The following is a 25,707-nucleotide window of genomic DNA, read 5'->3' as shown; positions in this document are numbered from 1 at the left end:
CTGCTTTAGACCAAGTTTAGTCCTGCTTTAGTCCTGCTTTAGTCCTGCTGTAGTCCTGCTTTAGACCATGAAAAGACCAAACTCTGTCAAAATTGCATTTTGATTGGTTGAAATTGGCACAGCACAAACTATAATAACATAATTTCCTCCACAATCAGACAAACAGTCTCTTTGGTTCTAATCTTGCCGTTCAGAGCTCCACAAAGTGACTGCTTTTGGATCGATTGGAATGAAAAACAAAAATGTTGACTCGTGATCATTTGGTTAATTGTCCTCGTTAAACTCATTAACGTGCCACATAATGGAGAAACGAACAGCAGCTTTGGCCCCGTCTCGTCTGCACAAACTCCACATCTTTTACTCATTTGTTTCACTTTGAAATCGTCGCATACTTTACATTCTTTAACTGAAATGGGATTATCGATTGAACTTAAATCATGATAACGTTGTTGCTCCAAAGGAAAAAAGCGTGATATTCTGGTCATAACTGATAATAACACAGACGCTGATGATCGTGATTTTAATCATGAACCAAACAATCGTGAATATGTTCATCAGATATTTGTGCTTGTTAAAGCCCATGTGATGTGGAACGACCTGTTTCCTATAGTACACGCCGTGTGCGTGTGCGTGTGCGTGTGCGTGTGCGTGTGCGCGTGCGTGTGCGCGTGTGCGCGTCCCTGTGCGCGTCCCTGTGCGCGTCCCTGTGCGTGTCCCTGTGCGTGTCCCTGTGCGTGTCCCTGTGCGTGTCCCTGTGTGTGTGTGTGTGTGTGTGTCCCTGTGTGTGTGTGTGTCCCTGTGTGTGTGTGTGTGTGTCCCTGTGTGTCCCTGTGTGTGTGTGTGTCCCTGTGTGTGTGTGTGCGCGTGTGTCCCTGTGTGTGTGTGTGTGCGCGTGTGTCCCTGTGTGTGTGTGTGTGTCCCTGTGTGTTTGTGTGTGCGTGTGTCCCTGTGTGTGTGTGTGTGTCCCTGTGTGTGTGTGTGCGTGTGTGCGTGTCCCTGTGTGTGTGTGTGTCCGTGTGTGTGTGTGTGTGTGTTTGTGTGTGTGTGTGTGTGTTTCCTCGATAAGTGCTTTAAGTGCCCGTTAAAAGGCAGAACGTGACTTACTCTCATTATTTTACTCATTGTACATCATATTTCTGGAGCGAGTCACATAATTATTATTTTTTTTTAGTCTGTATTTTATGCTGTTCTTATTATTCCTACTAAATTACTAAACGTCTTATAGATAAAAGCGCATTTTGATATCGATGATGTAGCTCAGTTTTAGGCCCGCACGATAATGGACGCTGCACTACGCGACTGTAATTTAAAGGCGGTATGGACGATTTTTCGGCGATTTGAGAACGCAGGCGGAAGTGCGCATGTGCACTCCCCCGTGTGGACTGATACAACACACACGTGCGTTTGTTTATTAGTGCAACGGAGCGCATCGCATCTCTCGTCTCCCGTAGATTTCTGTCCACTTCTGCGTCAGCTCGAACTGTCTTTCTCCGTCTTCATTTTGCCCCGTACACTGAGGGAACTATATTATGATAGATTCATGCGCTTAGGCACGCGGAAACGTGGGCACGATCCGCACGCGGCTGCAGGTGAGCGATAGGTGCGTTTTATGATTGATACGTGGCAGGACAAATGATTTATCCACGCCACAAGGAAATATGATAAAAAAAAATTGCTGAAAAAAATCGTCCATTCCACCTTTTAAGTTGTGTTAAAAGCAAATTGTAAATGCCTTAATTTACTTGCTAATTACTTTACTAATTTACTTTCAAACTCTGTCAGAATAAAAAGAATAACAGACAAAACCAAGACTGATCAAGGCAAGTTCTGCTTTCCCCCAATGGGACATTAAAGGTTCTCATATCGCTTTACATTAAAAAAAAAATAATAATAATTGAATTAAAAATGAATAAATAAAATAAATAAAAATTATAAAATAAAATAAATACAAATAAATAAATACAAATAAAATACATTTAAATTAAATAAATTAAAAAATAAATGGAAAATTATAATAATAATAAATAACCATAATCTAAAATAAATAATGAAATAAATACATGTTTTTGTTTAACTTAAAAATATGTTTTTGCTTATTTTCAAATTCTAGTCTTCTAAATTCCTAAGCAATTCCGTTACAGCATAGAAGAGGGCAATATATCGACATCGACAAAATATTCAAGCTGTTTTTTTTTTCTCTCGTTCTCTCTCATATTAATCTAGATCCATTTTCTATTCTTTTTTTATTTGTCCTAAAATGTACTATATATATGTATACTAATAATTTAATTCAATATAATCTATACAGACTTTTAATCTGTGCCACTTAATACAAATAATAATCAATATTTTTTTCTTCAAGTCTGTCTTCTGCTTCCACATGTTTTTTTTTACTGTGAACTCTCTATTAAAAAACCCCATCCCAAATAATTGACAATATCACATGATTCGACCCTGAATTTTCAATTAGTTTCAATGTATCGTTTATAGTAAAAAAAATGCTAGAAAAAGAGCAGATTCAAAATGAAAAAGCTGATATTTCTGCACTTGTACTTCATTTTACAGACATTTAAGATAAGATAAGCCTATATTAGTCCACACAATGGGGAAATTTCACACCCGTCTAATAATCAAACCCCAACTGACATGTTCACAGACACATTTGAACACATTCCTGTCGGAGTCTGACTGGAAAACAACAATCGGTGGACACAAAGCCATCGTTTCAGTCTTCGTAATCCTCACTTGTTTTTTTTGGCGCTGCACATCTTTGCGCTCTTTTATACACTGCGTTTTTCTTTATCCCTCCGCCGCTGAACATCTGGAACGAGGTTGAAGTGTAAACACCGTTACGTGCGTCCAGCTGCCGCTCGGGCGAGAGGACGTCATGTTACCGGGGGAAACGCGCACAAGCCGGGCTTTTAAATGTGTTTACCGGGTCCGTGTGCGGCCGCGGCAGGACACCAGCACAGTAATACAGTTTAACAGAGTTTATTTACGCGCCAGGAATCGTCACGTGTCAAGAAGCGGTCACAGTATGATTCTATAGGGATTAAAATATGCTGACGGATGTGTTATAGATTACTCATAAAGTGTATCAATGATGAAAAATGTGAATAGTTTGCATTAGCATAAATAATGTTGACGTCTTTTGTTTTTTTTTAAATGTGTTTTTAATCCGTGCAGTCCAGTTGTGTGATTGTGGTTATTTTAGTAGTCAACTAGTCAAAAGAATTTTGTAATAATACAAAATAAATAAATACATAAATTACATTAAATGAATAAAATTAATCATAATACATCATAATACATCATAAAAAAAGTAAATCTCACCATAAAAAAAACTTAAATAAAACAAAAATCATACAAATTATAATAGTAAATAATACTATAGATAAATAATAATTAATAAATGATAATAAATACATTTTTAAAAATTCATTAAAAATATAATACAAAAAAGTAAGCCGTGTTATGTTTTTAACTGGCTTTTCTGAATCTTTTGAAGTTTTGAATTGGTAACTTTGAAAACGGTGGCGGAGGGGAATCCCCCCGTTCGACCCCGTCATTGTGAAAGAGCAGCAGAATCGCACGTATGACGCAAGTACAATAGAAGTGACACATTTAAAGCACATACGCTTCAAAAGTACAATTCTGTGTGACGTTCTTTATTCATTATCTTAAGGAATTACACAAATGTTTTCCCGAACAACAAAACCGTTTCTCTGTTTTAAAGAAGTGCAAGTGCAAAAGGTGCACACAAAGTCCCCTCTTCCTCCTGCTTTCCATCATCGGCGATCAATGGGAATTTGTTAGAAATGCGTTCTGGCACCAACTTATTCTTAATCTTCCACTTAATCAATACGAGATCTACACATTTTAGACTCGAATCACATACGGACTAAACTGGGAAGTGGACACAATTTTACATCAATTGGACAAAATGGGACTCGTATCATGGACCTTGTGTGCCTTAACCTGTTATTATTTGGTATTTTTCTCTTGGATGCCTTGCTGTTATTGAATTAGCTTTTTCTTTTCATTTCTTTCTTTATTTATTTTTACCATTTTTTTGTCTTTGCCTGTATATTTGAACTATATTTTTCTTGAATACGGAGAAAAGCTAGTTTTTTTCAACATTTGAAGATAATTGGGTCTTGAGTGTTTAAGGTTTATCCGAGCAAAGACTTGAACTGTTTTGTCTAGTTTGAAGTACCTTAACCTTTACGTTGTTTTGTTGACGTGAAAGCAGAACAACATGATTTATGACGAGTTATTTATTAATTACAAAGACTACAGAAAGGACACGCATTATGCTTTGTTTGTCGTGTTATTGGCCTTTAAACGTGTTCTTGAGTATCTTTACTTTGGCATCTCTCGTGTTTTAGAAGTTAAAATATCGCCTTTGTAAATGAAATAGACATTGCCCGTTGCATTGGTGTGTTCCCTTGTTTTTGGAAAGCGGGGGGGAAAACAAAAGTTAGCCTTTTTACACCGGTGTAAATGCATCGTTGTGTTGAAAGCGATTTCGAAATGTTCAAAACAAGTCCAGGGATTATTTTTGGACTTAAAAAAAACAACAGACGACTTTGAAGACGTGATTACGGAAACAAGCGTGAATCAAGTTAAATACAACTCCAGTTATGTTTTTGTTGTCCTTTAGTCTAGAACTGTAGAATTAAATCAAGAAAAAAACTGGCTTCGGATACCAAAAATAAGCTTAAACCTGGTCTAATCCAAGACATCCAAGACACAGAAGTTTGAAGTTGCATTTGACAAATTGTTAAGACCTGCGCGAACTTGAACCTGAAATCCGTACGATTCTTGTGTTTGCGAAACTGAAACGCACAAGTTTCTTCACATTCGGCAAGGAAAATCTGGAAAACAGCGTAGGAACTTCATTTCAGGTCATTTCATAAAACATGAACTTAAATGTAAAGTCATCTGGCTCTTTAGGACACATAAACTTTACTTTATCATTCAGAACGTTTGAACTATTGTGGCATGAGGAGTGTAATGTATCAGACAATATGAACGAACTGTGAATATTCGTACGATTGCAATGTTTTTTTCTGTTTCTAAAATAGTTGACTATATACTAAATACTACTACACTTGTATAACTCTTTTTTTTAACATTCTAAGATGCTTTACAATACAGGAAACAAAGTAAAAGAAGAACAACGGTGTAAATACTGATAATAATTGTAGCACTCAAAGGTGATATTGTGACGTTTCTACGCTTCATTTCAAAATATAAGTACAAATCTAGTCGCAGTACTCAGAAAAACTGTATTCTAACTTGGAAAACATGGCGTAAACCCAACCCTCGTCCCTCGCGTACCCTGCAGGACGTCTGGGCACCACAAAGCCTCGTTCAGATCGCTTGTTTCCTGTGTCTGTTATCCCCTTGTTAGCTCTGGTGGTCATTCTATTTGCCCCAGCCCGTTATCGCAGCAGGTGGCGAAAGATGATGTGAAGTTCTTTTTGTTTCCTTTTTTGTAACGGCGCCGTCGGAGTCCAGATCCCCCACGGGCAAAGTCCAGGCTTCTGTCCACAATCACATTTAGACGCTTACGCCATGAGACACCGCGAGCTGCTGAAGGGCTCACAGCGGTGTCATTAGCCATGGCTCCAACCGGGTATTTATAGAGGGTCAATTGGACTGAACCAGGACTGAACCGGGACAGAACCAGCACAGAACTAAGACTGAGCCAGGAAAGAACCAGGACTGAACCAGGAGTGAACCAGAACGGAACCAGGACAGAACCAGGACGGAACCAGGACGGAACCAGGACTGAACCAGGACTGAACCAGGACTGAACCAGGACAGAACCAGGACAGAACCAGGACAGAACCAGGACAGAACCAGGACAGAACCAGGGCCAAACCAGAACGGAACAAGGGCGGAACCAGGACAGAACTAGGACTGAACCAGGTCTGAACCAGGAGATGTAAAAGCACTTGTTGTTTGTTTGTTTGTTTGTTGAAGCATGTGACTCCCATACAGTATTATCTTATCTTATTCCTGCACTTTTGTGATTCATTTCACAGACATTTCACATTCGTCTGATGATGAAGCCTCAACTAACACGTTCCATCGCATGTTTTAGCACTTTTCTGACTGACATAATAGGCTTCAGATAACGGCGTTTATGATTACTTTCGCGTCCGTGCTGCGGCGGTCCCCGAGCTTTCGTCTCAAGTGTGAACCATCATGAGTCTCCTTCAATTAAATCTCTCTGTTCCAGTTTGAGGAGCGTAAAGTGCGACCCTCGCGGAAGGCTGCGGGCTCCAGTGCTATTTTCAACCATCCGTTCACACTCTCTCTCTCTGTTTATTCGGAGTTGACTGTTTGTTTGTGTGTTTGTGTGTGTGTGTGTATTTGTGTGTTTGTTTGTTTGTTTGTTTGTGTGTGTGTGTTTGCGATTTTCCCGAATCTCGCGGCGCATCACATGACGGTCATGACGCGTCTCCTGAATGTGGGGAAAATCGAGCGCAAAAGCAAAACGACATTATCTTTAACCGGTCCAATGTGACCTCTCGTTCTCTCCTCCTCCCTCTGTGCATGTCGCTTTCTCCTCTTTCTCCTTTATTACTACTTCTCTCTTTCTATCGAACTTTCTCCTGAGCAGTGCACGTTGGGAAACAAACACAGAAAACGGCGAATGAATGAATGAATCGACAGCAATTCGTCCATTTCTGAGGCTCAGTTATGACAGAGATGGTTTATTCTATAACTTGCTTCATTAGAGACTGTAAAGATTGTTATATAACGCTCAAACACAAAAAGGAAGGCTCTTTTTCCCTCAATTATCTTATCTTATCTGCTGCCAAATAAAAGTATTTAAAGGGCACATGACGGGTCGGACGACACTAACTTGATTGTATTTAAGACTACGAATTTGTCGCTTATTTTTCCCCCATTTGAACAATTTTGGTGAGGTTTGCAATGTTACTTCCTCTTCGGACATGAGCAGCATGTGTGGACACAAGTGGAGGTAAACGCACAACTGTTACCTAGCAACCGTACTATAAACAAGAGCCAAAATCCGTATAAATTACACTAACAGTTCTGATGTGACAAACAATGAGACCGGATGACACTTTCATTTAGTTCAATGATCATTCAAGCTGTCGGAATATTGTGTCAGTTAAGCGAAACTTGCCCCCGCGTTTTCCACGGAATGTCGCTTATTGATGACATCACTGGGGGATTCTGTTCTTCCTGTCATTTTCCACTTTTCCTTGTCGTTTTTTCTTTGCAAACTGCATTTTGACTGATGTAACGCGATGATTGATATTCACCACAGGGACCGTCCTGCCAAACGAGCAGAAACACGGGAACTTGTCCTATGCACTTTAATGCTCTTGAACCCTGACTTTTCCTTAAAATACCGCACTAAAATGAGCCCCAATTCAAACTGAAGCTATTGCTGAACACTTTGGAGAAGAAACTAATAGCTGGGACTCTTTGTGAAGCTGAGAATATGTAGTTTTGGCCTCTGATGCCTGATTCATTCTAACAAAAAGTGGTAACAAGCTCTGGAAAAGCAAGGGAAATCAGATGTAAAATCCTGTCTTTGGTAAATATAAGGAGTAAAGTTGCTGTTAGAGGAATTGACTGATGGTAGATTGCTCATTTGTTTGACCATTTCGAAGCTTAAGACAATTTCACGTATACATCAGCTCAATGGACTTGTGCTCAATGGAGTCCAGGCAGAATGCTAAAAAAGGCCTGTTTAAATTACATTCTGTCACATTTTAATACATGTGTTATTTCTTTCTTCGCGTGCCCACGTGCTAGACACTTCCCTTTATGTCAGAGGATTGACAAAAAGGAATAAATGATGAAAAAAAAAAGCCTTACAGTTTACATTAAGTGTGACAACCTTGAGTGAGCGCCACTTGGGGAGAAACGATTAAGCGTCCGTCACTTACACTGAGATTTGAAGTGCTCCTCGTCCGGTTCCACCATCTTGAACTCGACCCGCCCGGGAGGAGGTGGAGGGCCAGCTCTCTTCCTCTTCAGCAGGATGTGGCGGGAGAGAGAAAAATCGCGCCGACCTGTGGCGTTGGGGTGAGCTGCAAATGGATAGAAAGAAACCGTTAATTATTTGACCCTCTGCAGCCCCAAAACGCTAAATAAATCTGCAGTAACAAACAAAGCAAAGAAAATATTCACATAATAAATATTGACTCCCCAAAATGATCGCTCAGCAAACAACAAAGCGACTAAAAGGCCGTCTGTTCGTTCAGCAGTTCATTATTCAGGCTTCTCTCAAGCGTCAATTCTCCTGGAGCTTCTCAGAATTTGAAAGTTTTTAACCAAAATCACGCAGCCGATCCTCCAGGCGTCAGACCCAGGACGGAAACGGCAGAGGCCCGGGATAAAGGGCTCTCTGTGCTGGTCCTGGTCCCGCTTAACCCCCCTCAGCGTCATGTGCTGTTCTCTGACGAAACGCCGCCCGAAGAAACGCACTTTTGACTCTCTCCACCACTTCCTTTGGAGCGAAGAAGCTTTCCTCATGTCTACGGCGGTCATAATGCGATTGCGGACACGCCGGTGGACGGTTTTACTTTTACAGTATGTCCGATGAAACTCTACGGGGCAATCACCGTTTTGGAAAAGACACATCCAAACTTAGGATCCACAAATATTGAACCTCGTCATTATTTGTTACTGACAACATGACATTGTAAAAAAAAAAAACAGTTTGTTTATGTACGCCGACAGAAAAGTCGTTGAACTTTGTGCCAGATCAGCCCAGTAATTGCAGAGATATGAACCATAAAACAGGTCAACAAATCTGCCCTTCTGAACAGTTAAACAGCGATTATCGCCATAAAACTCTGACAGGTCTCCAGCTCCATCTTAACCGATGTTCTGATTTCATGTGTAAAGGAACCGTTCCTCTTATAGCTATCACAGACCTTTTTACAAATGTTCACAACTTGGACTTGTCGACAAATGTTTTATTGATCCTCAAGGGAAATGACAGGGCACAGCATCCCTTCTGATCCGGCTTCAAATACTGAATAATCATCGTCAGACATGGATCATGCGCAGGTTGAGCATTATTACCAAAAAGTCGCCTGTGAAGTCCTGACCTCCTACGATACGTGAGTTTACGTCAGTCACGAGACACCAAGCTCTCCGTCTCTCTTCATCTTCTCACTTGCAGATCTGCTGCTGATGCTGCAGTAAGTGTGTTATGCTTTATTCGCGCTGCTAGCCCCGGGGCTAAGGGGCTAGCATCCTGTAGCCAGCATAACCTCCTGCATAGTCTATAGCCCTCACGCTATCTTTAGGTCTGGATGACCCACGGGCGTCTCTAGTAGGCGACTCCTCTCCTCCACAACCTGAAATACTGTTTTCAATTCGCGCACTATCTTTGAGGATAGCACAAGGGTTAATTTAGACTTCATGTAGCTCAGCCTCTCAAGTTATTGTTTAACGTTTTTTCCCTCTCAACTTCTGGTGAATTATGTTTTCAGTCACTGTCTCCACGTTGCCCAGAATGTGCCCGCTTGGCCCGTTTGTTTGGGCTACAAGTGGTTGATAATATTGCCACTATTGTCCAACTGCTGTGACCTAATTGCTAAGTCAGTGGGGGGCCGACTGTTGCTTCTGTTTATGCAGTATCTTCTCCTGGTGTGGTAACCTACTCCGCAGAGGCATGACATTATAGAATAACTGCCCTGACTTGATTCTGGCCCTGCTGCTGGAGTACTTATGTTCTCTTGGCTATGTCTTTATGTAAATGTGTTTCTCTCCATTGGAAGTCCTTGCATTGGACGTTTTGGTGATGATCCGTTTGCAGACATTTCACATTCATGGGCGTTTCTTTGCATGTGTTTAGATCTCTGTGCCAACCCACCGTCTACATGATTTTAGGAAGCACTTTGGTTTACTGCATGTGTGATGAGATACTTTGTCGTGGTATCTCAACATTGCAGAGGTATTGTTTACGGAACCTCTGCTGCTTTACCGTCTCAGCTGGAACTTATAGTGTCTGCTTTACACAATGTCCTGGCGTCTTGATTTCCATGTATTAGTCAATCATTTCCCCTCTATGGGGTGTTCCATATCGAGCAAAGGCCGACGGAACATGGGATCGTTGTCCGTGCAGCCACAGTGAACCTGCTTAAATGGGATTGTTCATACATGACACTAGAGTCAGGTCTGGTCTCTACCAGTGTTTTCCTTTGGAAGTACAACTACTTCCTTGGGATGTTGGCATATTGTGTTCTGACTGTATGTTCCCCAAATGCATCCTCTTGATAGTTTGTTCAGCTGTTTGTTTATCCTGGTGGAGATGACCTTTCAGTGACTGTCGACGTTGTTGTTTGGAATGTGCTTTGTGACCTGTTGGTTCTGTGCCTCATAAGTGCTGCTGTTACTGACCCTTGTTGGTTGTTTGGACGTACACAACTCGTTCAGTTTTATTTTGATCAATGAATCCCGAATGACCGCCAGAGCGCTCAGTCCCTCGGAATCCTCCCGGCATTGTGAGATGATGAAGGGACTGAGCTCTCATGACTATATTCACTTCAAATTATTGGCATGTTATGTGTGAGAAATATTTTATTGGGATGTGGTTTTGTGAATGAACTGTCTGAGATGTGGCTTCCCTGAATGGATATTTGGCAATCATCAACAATCATTAGTCGATAAACAATATATTTTGAGAGTGGCTTTAAAGTGCCCCAGTAGCACATTACCTCATGCTCTGTGACGCAGACAGGTTCAAGTGTCAACAAACTGCAGCAGACCAAAGTCCACATTTCTGCCGACTTGGCACATTTCACTGCTCGCAACTGTAGTAAACATATTTTTGGACTTTTTAACCACACAAATTCACATTCTTGCCTTTTCTATTCTTCTATGTGACTGTGCCGTCAGTTTTCTGTTGAAGGGTCCGCCACCTGCTCGTCTTCATTGAGGTGTTATTGCGTTGCCTTTGTTCCACAGTGTGACATTAACATTTGTCCATGTCCGTGCTGCCCGGCACACGGTCACTTGTGATGTCCAAATACCCATCCAGATTATTTGAATGTTTGCAATAGCCCTCCGAATAGCAATCCGATACCACTCTTCTGATGTGCTGATGTGCTTTTAGGAATAATTAAACATGCAATGCTGAATTTAGCTTGGCAATGAAATAAATTAAATTATTAACCGTATAAATTAGGCCTATAGCCCGATATTGGCGTTACATTTTGAGCTTAAGCCAATATTTAGTTTAACTGCTTAAATATACGGGCCGCACCTGTCTATAAGCCGCAAGTGCCCACGTTGTATATGAGATATTTACATAGAAATATGGTACACGGTAATGATGCGGGTCCTGCGGGGCGGGGCAGGTTATCAAATGCCGACCGCCGTATCGCACGTCCGCGCTCCACGTGTAACTTTGGTTTTCGTCTAAATTCAGTTCATCAGACTCATTGCGTTATGACTATGAGTTGGATTGTAATAAAACAGCTGCCTGGATCATCTGACCATTAGAGGATTGAGACATAGAAGACCAGGGCGAGTTACAGGTCAGATCTGTGGAGAGGAGACCCCGCTCACAATGAAGGCTCTTTTAAGCTCGACGTTCAAGAGCCGAACGGGATTTTCTCGACTCTTTTCCAACTAACATGATCTCAAAAAATGGCAGTGGGCGCTTTCTTCACTTTTGGTCTACCGTCTTGACTGACTTTGAGCGCCTTCTGATTGTTATTTAACAGTGATTAGACTTCAAGTAAAATAGCTGAAATAAATAATCAAGTAAAAGTGTAGGTAGCACATACAAAAATCTACATAACTTTTAGTATAACAAACAAAACAATATATATATGTACTGAATTTCTGCTGAATTCTAAGTGCACTTCATTTTTGTTTGCTCAACGCTCAGGCTTGAACTCAAAACGCACAGAATAACCACAAACGTGCTAAAAAACTCAAATTATACAAAAAGTACTTCAGATGCAAACATTTAAGTACAGTACTTTTACATTTGTGCTTTCAACCACTGCAGACTTTACATTAGAAAGTATAAATGCAGGGTAATCATATTTCCTTATATTGTCTTACAAAGTTGTGTGAATACAGAGGAAGACATAATGAAAGTTGTTTTGGAGATTGAATACAGCGACAGGAGCTGCATATCGGAACGTACTGATGTTCCAAAATGGAGCAAAAATGAGTCTTAACGGAAGATGTTTTCAAGGTAAAGCAATCATATCTAATAAATCCATAGATGAGATAAATGCCATGCTGCTTTACACTTTTACAAAACAATCCCATTTTGCTGGAGACAACAGAAAAGTTGCATAAATTTGGCGTCCAAGGGGGAAGTAAACCCGTCAGCACATTTAGATCAACTTTAACGACTTGGAAAAGGTCAGTCAAAAGGCCAAAGCGATCACTAAACTGATAGTTGCTAATTTGATTTCTCGTCCTGATTCTAATGCTAATGCACAACCCAAACGCAAGGACATAGAGGGTCCAACTGTGCTAATACAAACGTGCTGTCAAACGGTTTCTCTCATCTGCACTTTGCACCTTCTTGTCAATGTTCCTCATCAAAACACTGACAGCACAGTTTATTTTTACTGTGAAAAACTGTGGAGATTTTATTCAAACATTGTCATCAAATGCAGAAAAGCAGAACTATTATGACCGTGTTTGCATTTTACCCATATATTTTTGCTTCTGTATTCATATATTTTTTTGCTCACGTATACATATATTTTTGCATATGTATCCATATATTTTTAGCTCCTGTACACATATAGTTTTTGCTCTCGTATACATACATTTTTGCTTATGTAGCCATATATTTTTTTCTCCTGTACACGTATATTTTTTTAAACTCCTGTATACATATATTTTTCACTCCTGTACACATATATTTTTGCTTTTGTATTTATATATATTTTTCTCCTGTACACGTATATATTTTTAAAAACTAATGTACACATATATATTTCTCCTGTACTCGTATATTTTTTAAAACTACTGTACACATATATATTTTTTACTCCTGCACACATATATTTTCTGCTCCTGTACACATATATTTTTACTCCTGTAGAAATGTATTTTTGCTCCTGTATCCGAACATTTTTTTTTAATCCTGTATATACATATATTTTTTTGCTCACATATACATTTTTTTTACTTGTACATTTTTGTACATATATCTTTTGCTGTTGTGTATCATTCTGTTTAACTGATTAACGTAAGAAGTATTTGTAAGAAGTTACTCAAGTGATTTTTCCAAACTCTGATCTGTAATATTTGCATTTAAGTATAACACGTATACTTCTTCTCTTTTGTTTATGTACACAGTCTTATTAAACGCGTCCGTCGCCACATTTCACAGTCGCCTACAGACTTTAAATTACCACTATCTATTTCCCACATCGCTCGGACCAGGAAGTGACAGTTTAATGGCGCTTGTAAATATTTGCGGTTTGGTCTGAGAGAAAAAGAGAAAGATTTCACATGTGAGACCAAGTATTCAAGACCGAGTATGTCCTGTGCTTTTGTCACATTTTTAGCTCTTTAGTACTTCATCTACAACTGAACCTTGAAGAAACGTCGCTGCAAAACGTTCACAAATTCCCTAATTGAAAGGTCGTCACGAGGTCGTCTTTTTCGTGTTTTCTTTTTTTGGGGGAAAATCACTGGCAAAAAAGGTGTATTTAGCCTTTTTTACAATAATGTAACATTTAAAAAATCAATTTAACTCTATTTTCAAAGTAAATTTGTTGTTTAATAAATAATTTTAATAATTGTTGGGCTCTCTCTCTCCCTTTCGCTCATTCTTTCTTCCTTCCTTCCTTCCTTCCTTTTCTTACCCCTTCGTTCCCTCCTTCCTTTTCCTACCCCTTCCTTCCTTCCTTTTCTTACCCGTTCCTTCCTTCCCCTTCCTACCCCTTCGTTCCCTCCTTCTTTTTCCTATCCCTCCCTCCCTTTCTTCACCTTGTATAGTTGCGTTATCCATTGGTAGTATCTGGTACAGTTTGTCATCTAAACCAGCACAAACCAGTCGTGCCGCCCGGCACCTTGTTTTGGTTTTGAGCGCTTGTTTTGAGCGACGCCCGCGTGCGGGCGGCAGATGTGTGAACGCCAAACACTCTCGTCCTTTGATCGCATTTCTGCTGAATGGATTCTGTTCTACAAAAGTGGAGCAGGTTTGACGGATGTTGAACTTTTATTGATTTGTTTTCTTTGACATCGGCTGCTTAAACTTGCAATATTAATCTTATTGCTTAAAGCGCCCCCTACAGGTTGGACTAGTCATTTAATTAAAGGCCGTGGCTACAGAGCCGCGGTCAAATGGCCCAGCAGTTTCAGGAGCCACAGCATGGCCATATAGCCTCATGGCTAACCCTGACCCTAACCCTAACCCTGACCCTAACCCTAACCCTAACCCTAACCCTGACCCTGACCCTAACCCTAACCCTGAACCTGACCCTAACCCTGACCCTAACCCTAACCCTAACCCTGACCCTGACCCTAACCCTGAACCTGACCCTAACCCTGACCCTAACCTTGACCCTAACCCTGACCCTAACCTTGACCCTAACTCTAACCCTGAACCTGACCCTAACCCTGACCCTGACCCTAACCTTGACCCTAACCCGCAGCGGTGAAATAGCCCAGCAGTTTCAGGAGCCGCGGCACAAAATAGCCTTGCAGTTTCGGCCGCGCGCCGCGGCTCTGTAAACACTCCCTTAATTAAAATGGCGTAAAGATAAATACATTCAGAATTTGGATTAAAAACTATAAAAATGTTATCACAGAATAGCACATTTTTTAGGTTTATAATTTCACTTCCTGTTTGTAATTGATCAAACTAGGAAATTACCCAGCAAACACTCATGTAATCTAATAACTCTAATGTATTTTAAAAAAAACGTTGTTTCTTTGTGTAAATTCTGCATAAACTTTGACTGGAGTGTCCCCAGTGTGATGTCACTTCCTGTTATTTTCTAAGAATTTTCCACGTTTCTTCCGCCAATACTTGATCGACTGGTGTAAAACTATAACTCATATGTACAACAGGCATAAACACACCAAATAAAGTCAAAATTAGAAAATCGTAAAAGCCCGTCATACGCGCTTTAAAGTATTTTCCACCGAACATGTCGTTGTGGTAGAAAAACGGTTCATGTAACGTCTAAACTGATAAACCGGTGCGGATGATCTGTGAATCGAGTTCGATCCGGGGCCTGCTCTGGCTGAAAGCGGACTCGGCTGACCTCGTCGTCCTGGCATCGCTCGCGCTGGCTAAACGTGCAAAACTCCGCCTCGAAGCAGCCCTCGGACGATAAAATATGTCAGCTACGAAGATGGCCGCACACTCGCGCGTCTGGTTCCCTGATGGTTTGGCATCGTCTCGTCTCCGTGGAATGAATCCCTCCGGTCAGAATCCCTCCTCCAGAAGTGTGCGATAGTTTGACGCTAGCGGCCGCGGTGACATTTCCCCCGCAGGCCACAAGCGGTAATGCAAACCAGTGTTTTTTTTCGTTTGTTTTTTTGAGTGTATGCTGCAACCCGATCACTACTTCACACACAGAAGCGACGCACGCAAAAGGAAACGGGTTTGCACCTTGAACTGGTGTGGTATTTATTTTTAACTAAATAAATTCTCGGTCACAGGTGAGATCGACTTTAGTAAAAGGGCTGATGACACGAAAAGCCGGATTTTAAAAAAGAAAAGGCAGTTTTCATTCAGGTTGACACGTTTGGAGTAGAGATCGACTTGAAATGACTTCTACAATTGTCATGATTTTGCATTTTAGTTGGAAAACAACCTTTAGCATTATTTATAGCGTTTTCTTTTATGTTTCAAATATTCAAACACAAACGCACAGATGAAACGGAGAGATGAAGAGCATAAAAGAATAACAGACAAACAAGTAACGCAAGACATCCAACGGAATAAAGGCCAGTTTTGTCCAACATGCGTCAAAAAAGTCCATTTTTAAATAACGTACGAATGTCTTTTTTTTAATTGTATGTGTTTTACTATGTTTTAATCATTGGTTCAGTTTGCGTCATCCAGTTTTTTGTGTCGGCCTTTTCCCTTCAGTCGAACGTGCGGTACGCTCCAAAGGTATCCATTTATTGTGTCCACGGCAGGAGTTCTGAAGTCGAGTTGAATGCCAATGGCTCCTTTTTTATCTCAGTCCGACATTTCTTGGACGCTTGGTAACCACAGCTTCTCCAGCAGCCCATAATATGTGCCTGTGGTAGAGTGCGATCTTTTGAGTTTTTCAAGCACTTTCCAAATAGTTTTGACCGAAAAACATTTATAAAGAATGAAGGCCATACTAATTACTAAATGGTTTAAACTAGTAAAATGTTTAGCTCTTTACTACTTCCTACTTCCTCTACAACTGAACCTTGAAGATACGTCGCTGAAAAGCTTTCGCAAATTCCCAAATTGAAAGGTCGTCGGGAGGTCGATCACTAAGTGGCGTTATTAGCTTATTTGCTCTTTAGTTGCAGCTTTATGCCAAAGTAAAAAGTGGAACGTCTAATTATTTTTTGTGTTTATTCAGGCATCATTTTTGGGGGGAAATTGCTTTTCACAATAATACCGTAGCTCCAGTAATGAAATACAGTCCATTCACAGATAGCGTTTTTTTTCGGGACTATGAGTTTCTCCGGGCCAAAAGAATGCATAATAGAGAAGAAAAAAAGCATAAATAAATCACACTGGAGTATCAGTTTTTGGGGAAATTAATTTGATAAAATCCATACTTTTAATCTTAATAATATATAAAATAATAACAGATTAGAGAACATGGTGAATAGGTGTACGTATGCTAACGCTAGCACCTTCAGCTACATGACGCACAGACAGAACTGTGGTAAGTGTCTGGTATGTTAACGTAACATATTAACAGTTATTCAGATAACTATAGCATAAAGAACATGCTAACAAGTTTAGCAAAGCATCAGTTTTACCCCAAATCACTAAATCCATTGAATTCTTCTTCCTCTGTGTCACTTCTAAACAACTCCACAAACTCCAGAGGAAGAGGAAGTGCAGATTCTTCTTCTGCGTCGCTCAGAGCCTAAAGCGCCCTCTTAAGGTTATCAGTGTGAAAATAACGAATAATATCGCATATAAGTCGCTCTGGAGTATAAGTCGCACCCCGGCCAAAACAATGAAAAAAGGTGCAACTTAATGTCCGGAAAATACTGTAATTAATGTTTTAAAGCCGTTATCAATTAGAACTGAGCAATATATCGAATTTAATGTTGTTTAATGTTCTTTTTTATTTGTATCATCTTAATTTTTCAGCCTGTATTTCCCCGTGATAGCATGCATTCTTTTTGGTTTTTCAAGCCCTTTCCAAATAGTTTTGACCCTAAAAACTCAAAAAAAGAATGAAGACAATGCTAATTACTACGTGTCCTTTTGGATTCTCTGTAAATCCCTGTTCCGTCCTCGCTCTGGCGGTGCTGCATACCATCGCAGACGAACGCGGCCGCAGTTCTCGCAAGCGTTCGCCAGTTACAAATCAATGCGTTGGCTCGGTGTCGGCGCGCTCTGCTTCCCAGGGTTCACTCGAGGACGGTCATAAACGATTCGACGTGACTGGACTCGCTGGGCGCCCTGGTGGGTTTACGGGGGAGCGCGGCGGGCGTCGTCGTGTCCTCCTCGCGCCGGTGTTCTGAGGTCGAGGTCGTTGGATTGTATTTGTGCAAATTTTGTCAACGTTTTTCTCGCCTCTTTTGGTCAAACCGAACAACACCGTTAATTCTTGTCTAAAGTCGGTGGGATGTCGGGGCTTTTTCGGTTGAGCCTTGGACTGATTTTTCCCTTAAACGCGTACATAAAGGTCAAAGGTCAATGCTGTTGGAAGGTCTGGACTGAGAGGAGAAATGTCAAAATAACCAGTCATATTGTACGTTTCTTTCTTTCTTTTAAATTGTATTGTTGCAGCGACAGCTTAAAAACCATGACCATGATCCTTTGCACTGTTTCAGTGCGGGCGACGTGAATAAAATATCGTATTTTCCGCACTATAAGGCGCACTTAAAAGCCTTCTCAAAAACGACAGTACGCCTTATAATCCAGTGCGCCTTATATACGGATTAATTTTGGTTGTGCTTACTGACCTAGAAGCGATTTTGTGTGGTACACGTTTTGTTTGGCTTAATGCGCCTTATAGTCCGGAAAATACGGTAATGTTAATCAACGCTTGACAGTAAGGATTCGCACTAAGGTTTTGTCTTATTAAATGAAAAAGTATCATTTCTATTGTTCTGATGGTCTCTTCACAATCAAATAAATATTGTGTGAAATTAATATTGTGAATATATCTCAGAACCGTCAATGAATAATAATAATAATAATAAGAAGAAGGCAAAAAAAGTAAAACATCAATGCTCCATAAGTGTAAACCTGAATGTTACACTTTTTCTTAAAAAAATACCGTATTTTTAGGACTATAATTCGCACCGGAGTATAAGTCGCACCAGCCAAAAAATGTATAATAGAGAAGAAAAAAAACATATTTAAGTTGCACTGGAGTATGAAATGCAATTGCAAGTTTGAAAATAACAAATAATATCACATATAAGTCGTTCCAGAGTATAAGTATAAGTATAAATATAAGTATAAGTCGCACCCCAGCCAAAACTCTGAAAAAAGGTGTGACTTATAGTCCGGAAAATACGGTATATATCTTACTGTTTCTGACTGATAAAGTTGACATAAAGTTTGATTTTATAAAGCTTGTCACATACAGAATGGTGCTGTATCATCACTGGTTGTTTGGTGCCAATCATCATAAACTTGTCACGTTTCTTCATGTTTTAAATGTTCTCATCTGAGTTAATAAATACAAAAAAGCATTACAAAATACTGGAAAAATGTATTTGAAAAAGCTTTGATTCGAGCCGTGTCGGTGAACTTAACCTTCTCCTAACAAGCCGTGACTCACTTCCTGTTCCCGCTCTGTTTTTCAGGGTCCGTGGCGCTCCTCGCTCGAGTTTCCTGCCTCTTCATGGTCCTGAGCTGAAGCCGCAGGTTGGTCAATTCTCACCTCGTACAAAACAATCGTCAAGTCACTCACTCCCTCCACAGTGTGAACTCCGCTCTGAACCCCCCGCGTTTGGCTTCTATTAAAAAGAACCGAGCCGATCAAAGGCAATTGTAAATCAAATCTAAATTCTGTACAAATTTGATTACACAGCCGACGTCTTTCTACGGCTGCTGACAAATAGGTTAATCTGCTCATTTAAACAGACGAGCTCATTCCATCTTTCATTGGCTTTATTCTATTATCATATTCTTCTTGGTATGCGCACCGCCCTTTAGAAAATCCTGGCCCCTGACCACTATCACTAAAAGGGAACAAACGATACCATTATTTCCCCATTCGAAGTATATTATATTTTGATTTGAATCTGGTCATTGTTGGAATCCCGACTCCCGACAGTTTACTGCATGTCCTCCCTTCTCTCATCCCCATTGCACACTGTCCTTTCCTGTATAATGAAGCCTACGGGCAAAAAGAAAAACAATCTTTGAACTGGGTTATTGCCATGACGACGAACTGTTGCCATGCCAAATCCTTTAAATCAGGAAGGAACTCTTATGTCTGAATATGTTGCTTTAGCCTGATCTTCTCCATGGAATGTTCCACAGTATGGCATTTATCCTTGTGTAGTCTATTACAGCGTTTTTGTAATGATAATATCTTGAAAAACGTTCTGTGAGTGACAAACTTCCTCAAACTGGCTCATTTCTTCTCTCCGAGCACAGCTTGCCTTCTTTTTCGCTTGCGTAACATTTCTGTACGTATTTATGAATGAGATCCCTGACCTTAAATGCCACACTGTGCAATCACCACCATGTGCAATACTGATGATAATGCGAGTATGACGTCCGTATGCTGTACTGTACAAAGCCAGAGTGAGAGCCTCTGATTGTACATTACACTGTTGTAGCCTTATATTATTGTTCTACTTGCAGAGTGTATAGCTAATTGTCTGTATTATTTATTGCATATTTATTGTCTCCTGCTGTTCATGAACTGTGCGTTGCAACCCAGGAATGTCCCCAAAATTATTATTATTATTTCATATTTATTTTATTTCAAAAATTATTTATTAATTTTAAATTATTATGTTACTTTGGTTCCCATATAAGAGTGAACTGTGCGTTGCAACCTAGGAATGTCCCCATTATAATTATAATGATGATTTTCTTTCCTTTTTTAAAATCATTTTTAAATTATTATTATTATTATTATTGTTATTATTAGGCCCGAGCGCCACAAGCTGGCGAGAGGCCTATTAATCTCGTAAGGCCGTGCGAAGCACGGCTGCGAAAGTGCGCACGTAGTGCGCACGAAATCGAGCGCGAAGCGCTCGCCCACTTCCAAACACTCACTAACGCACTCCTTCACTCACGCACGCCCCGTGCATACTAATTAGTAGTAGGAAAATGGAACATTACCGTTGTAAACGGGCGAAGCCCGTGCAAAAGTGCGCACTAAACGAGCACTTTACATTAGGATGACGACCGCTTCCCCCATATAAAGCACTCATTTGCCCTAAGCAGCTCACGAATACGTTCCCCATCTCCGAATTGCATCAAATTAGAGTCAAAAGTGAAATAAATTAATTTAGCACCACAGCGCCCCCTACAGATTTTATATGGAGGTTAAATGTTTAGTTTTGCGAAATTTTATGAAATTTGACACACAACTCAATTTTGGCATCCCCATCAAAAAAGTCAATGAGACCCATGTCATAATTGTTATGGTTTTGCCGTAGCGATGACCAAAACCTCCCATGTTATTCCAATGGGGAAATCGCCAGAACATGTTTACACTTTAGACTTTCACAAACTCCTCCCAGGGCGTTAGCCCTATTAACCTGAAATTTGGTGAGACTCATCTTCAGGGGTGAACCGTCAAAAGTTATTCACATTTTTATTCAAAGAGTCACGGTGTCTGTGCGGCAAAGCTGCACATTTTGCCAAGAATTCAAAATAAAATAGCTTTTTGATGGTAAAACAAAGGGGAGAAGATGTGACCGCATCACAGATTCAGCAGTAGATGTAATAAAAGGACAATTGGGGCGCGTTAGCGCCCCCTCCTCTTGCGGCGTGGCGGCGGTGTGGCGGCGGCGTGGCGAGGGCCGATCATTGCCGCTTGCGGCTATATTTAGGCCCGAGCGCCACAAGCTGGCGAGAGGCCTATTAATCTCGTAAGGCCGTGCGAAGCACGGCTGCGAAAGTGCGCACGTAGTGCGCACGAAATCGAGCGCGAAGCGCTCGCCCACTTCCAAACACTCACTAACGCACTCCTCCACTCATGCACGCCCCGTGCATACTAATTAGTTGTAGGAAAATGGAACATTACCGTTGTAAACGGGCGAAGCCCGTGCAAAAGTTCGCACTAAACGAGCACTTTACATTGGGATGACGACCCCATATAAAGCACTCATTTGCGCTAAGTAGCTCACGAATACGTTCCCCATCTCTTGCATGTTCCGTGCATATAAGCATGTAATGCAAAAATTGAACATTATTACTGTATAGAGGGCCAAAAACACAAAGTGGGCGGAGCCCACTCAAAATTATCGAAAGTACCCGTCAGTGACCAGGGACCCACACCATGAGGCAGGAAAGCGCGAGCGCTTTCCGAAAATGTATAGTTTATGATATTTGAAAAATGGGAAACATTGTTTTCGCATCGGAATATTATTCTTTCTTTCTTTCTTTCTTTCTTTCTTCTTCTTCTTCTTCTTCTCGGGACCAACCCCCCTATTTTTCACCCAGTGAACATTGACGAAAAGTCACAAAAATTTGCACACCTCTAAAAATCGTGCCTCTCTACATTCTGGCTATTTCCCTTTTCTAAAATAAAAAAAATTGGCGCGTCAGCGCCACCAAATGTACCAAAAATGCATTGAGAGATGGGAAATGACCCAAAAAAAATCTGATCGTAGAATCATGAAATTTGGCGCAGAGGTAGATGGTGACAAGAGAAGTAAAAAATATTATTACGGCAACGCCGTCCCCCGAACCAAATGTCGGCCATATTGCTTCAAAAATGGCTAAACATGACTTCGGAGTCTTTCCAAACGTCGTACTTTTACGAACTCCTCCCAGGGCGTTGGCCCTAAAAAGCTGAAATTTGGTGAAAATGCTACTGAGGAGTGGGACATCTAAAGTTATCCAAATTACATTGATACCTCTCACGGTCTCTGTGCGGCGAAGCCGCAAACTGTAACTAAAATTTCAGAAATCTCCCATATTTAAAATTTCTGCCGTTTGCGCAGATAAAGTCCGAATTGCGTCAAATTAGAATCAGTTGTTAAACTCTTTGCCCTAAACCTACTTGAAGTGAAATAAATTCATTTGGCGCCACAGCGCCCCCTACAGATTTTATATGGAGGTTAAATGTTTAGTTTTGCGAAATTATATGAAATTTGACACACAACTCAATTTTAGCATCCCCATCAAAAAAGTCAATGAGACCCATGTCATAATTGTTATGGCGTTGCCGTAACGATGACCGAAACCTCCCATGTTATTCCAATGGGGCCAGAACATGTTTACACTTTAGACTTTCACAAACTCCTCCCAGGGCGTCAGCCCTATTAACCTGAAATTTGGTGAGACTCATCTTCAGGACCATCAAAAGTTATCCACATTTTCATTCAAAGAGTCACGGTGTCTGTGCGGCAAAGCCGCACATTTTGCCAAGAATTCAAAATAAAATTGCTTTTTGATGGTAAAACAAAGGGGAGAACATGTGACAGCGTCACAGATTCAGCAGTAGGCGTGATAAAAGGACAATTGGGGCGCGTTAGCGCCCCCTCCTCTTGCGGCGTGGCGGCGGTGTGGCGGCGGCGTGGCGAGGGCCGATCATTGCCGCTTGCGGCTATATTTATTGTTATTATTGTTATTGTTATTATTATTATGTGTAACTTTGTTTCCCATACAAGAGTGACAGATACTGACCACAGCAGCTGAACAATTTCAGAAAATATCTAATTGATCCAGTCGTAGTGGTGGGCGATTTTGCCAAAATACCGGGGTTCAAGAGGTTCAAGTTGAGCACAAAACGCAAAGATATAAATAAAAGGTCAAGAATATAGTTATCTGCTCTTCTTTGGGAGATTACGCTGGACGTTTCTGTTTATTTTTGACGATAAACTCTACTCTAATGTTGCAAATCTCCAAAACGACAATCGCATCATCCATTATTCCATACATCTCCTGCCGCCCACCGCCATTCCTTCCTTGTTGATTTAGCGCGAAGACGACGTGCGAATATCTCAGACTCCAGTCAGACTCGCGGTGCTGCACGTCGTCACACACATTTGGACAGAAACCGAGACGACCTGAATTGTAGCGCTGCAACTGTATACGGCGCTTCCTGTCGCTCGTCCTCCTATCAGCTGTCGCCCCCGAGCCACAGCTGCTCGCTACAGATGCCCCGCCTGATAAAGCCCTGCGCCGCTCGCAGACAAACCTGAGAGAATGTGGAAGCTTCTGCCTCCACGCGGCGCAGAAAGATCAGACGCATTCAAAATCGGAATCGCAATTTTGAACGATAAATGAAGCAAAATGGCCGTGGCGACGTTGACCTCGCCCGCGGGGTATTGTTGCGTCACTTTTAAAGACTGAAATGTTTCAAATGGCCTGGATCTTGTTGCTGTCGCCATAATCACTATATCGACTTCAGTAAATGACAGATGGAACAATGGATTTTGGGGCTCAATAATTATCACATTTTCAATTTAAAGTGCCTCTGACAGTTCGGATGACTCATTTAGAATCTTGCTAAAAAATATAAACATGTTACCAACGAATAGGACAAATAAATAAAGTCATGGCCTCGAGAACCCTTAAAAAACTGAGTTCTGAGGCCCAAATACAGAGCTCTGAGGTCCAAATACAGAGTTCTGAGGTTCTGACGTCCAAATAAAGAGCTCTGAGGCCCAAATACAGAGTTCTGAGGTTCTGACGTTCAAATACAGAGCTCTAATGCCCAAATACAGAGTTCTGAGGTTCTGTGAGGTTCTGAGGGCCAAACACAGAGCTCTAATGCCCAAATACAGAGCTCGGAGGTTCTGAGGTCCAAATACAGAGCTCTGAAGTCCAAATACAGAGCTCGGAGGTTCTGAGGTCCAAATACAGAGCTCTGAAGTCCAAATACAGAGTTCTGGTGATGTCATAAATTGTCCATTGTTGATCTCAGGCCGATAATTGTGAACAAAGGGGACGGTGCATCAGTTTCATAAAGTTGTTTCAATGCTATTGTTTATCGCCACATTGTCTACAAAAATGTATTGCACAAAAAAAAACTCTGGCCCAGCTCTCGGTTAGAGAGCAAGTATTTTTGAGCATTAAAAACATCCATAATGAAAAAGTAAAGTAATGAGGTGAACAGCCTAAAACACGTAATTGTTTGCTTTACGCAAACCCGCAGAGTCAGGCCTAAGTCTAATCGTTTGACTCCCTGACCTGACGCCACCTGGGCAAACGATGCGGGTTAGCTTTAGCAGCATTAGCGTTAGCCGCATTAGCACCTGAGTGGATTAGCTTCCCACAAGTGCAGTCCTCTCTCTTGTACATATGAGGACACATGGGTCATTGGAAGGCTGTGTTTCAAAATAGATTGTAACGGTTTATTGATTATATTGTGTTTCATCATTAGATTAGCAATGAAAGTACGGTATGTCCCGGGCTATAAGTCGCACCGGAGTATAAGTCGCACCAGCCAAAAAATGCATAAGAGAAGAAAAAACAAACAAGCATATTAGTTGCATTTTTGGGGGAAATTGATTTGATCAAATCCAAGACCAAGAACCGACATTTCATCTTGAAATTAAAGTAATAACAGATTATAGAACATGGTGAATAGTGTCACGAGCAGCCGAACGGAGCTGGAAACAGGCGATGAATAAACAGTCTTTGATGATAACGGAACAAAAAAATACAAAATCTCTTAGTTAAGAGTTACAACAAACAAAAGATTCTTCCAGCGAGAGGCCTAGTCAGGTCTGTTCACGGTTCGGTATGCAAGCAAGACAGCGTTACCAGGGGATAGGTGAAAGGGTAATCTCAGGACAGTCCAGCTACCATGACGCACAGACAGAACTGTGGTAAGTGTCTGGTATGTTAACGTAACATATGAACAGTTATTCAGATAACTATAGCACAAAGAACATGCTAGCAAGTTTACCAAAGCATCAGTTTTACCCCAAATCACTCAATCCATTGAATTCTTCTTCCTCTGTGTCACTTCTAAACAACTCCACAAACTCCAGAGGAAGAGGAAGTGCAGATTCTTCTTCTGCGTCGCTTAGAGCCTAGAGCGCCCTCTTGTGGTTGTCAGTGTGAAAATAACAAACGAAATGCTATAATAATTAAATAAGTGTTAATAATATCACGTATAAGTCGCTCCACGGCCTATGAAAAAAGGTGCAACTTATAGTCCGGAAAATATGGTAATCTCTTTTTTTGTAAAGTTTTTGCATTTCACACACTCAACAAATGGTAGTGCTTTTCACCACTTTTAAATTCTGCAGTTTGTCCTATTTGTTTTAGCGCACAATTAGTAAAAAGAATCTGCAACTTTGTTATCTAAATGCGTACATGAATATACGAGTTTAAGCTAAAACGTGTACCAAAGGAAGCCCCTCTGTGCTCCCGAGTGGTGC

At 40.9% G+C, this 25,707-nt stretch overlaps 1 protein-coding gene across 3 annotated transcripts in view; it reads left to right on the top strand.

Moving 5' to 3' along the window:
- The window catches only part of LOC140358121 (signal transducer and activator of transcription 5B-like), a 110,713-nt gene that overhangs the window by 44,582 nt on the left and 40,424 nt on the right, over positions 1–25,707 (top strand). Inside the window, exon 2 of one of the 3 annotated variants that reach the window (XM_072442784.1) lies at positions 18,988–19,048. The exons of 1 other annotated variant lie outside the window; for it this stretch is intronic. The gene's annotated coding sequence lies outside the window, so the exon portion shown is untranslated. Of the gene's footprint in view, positions 1–18,987; positions 19,053–25,707 lie in introns of all 3 variants that reach the window. One more of the 3 variants, XM_072442785.1, reaches the window with a different exon arrangement.

This window comes from Eucyclogobius newberryi, unplaced genomic scaffold (genome assembly GCF_026437365.1).
Source record: "Eucyclogobius newberryi isolate DKJ021-1_F unplaced genomic scaffold, fEucNew1.0.hap1 SCAF_13, whole genome shotgun sequence".
NCBI classification, from domain to species: Eukaryota; Metazoa; Chordata; class Actinopteri; order Gobiiformes; family Gobiidae; genus Eucyclogobius; species Eucyclogobius newberryi.
The sequence above is the reverse complement of the archived record's forward strand: the minus strand, read 5'-3'. Positions and strand labels throughout refer to the sequence as shown.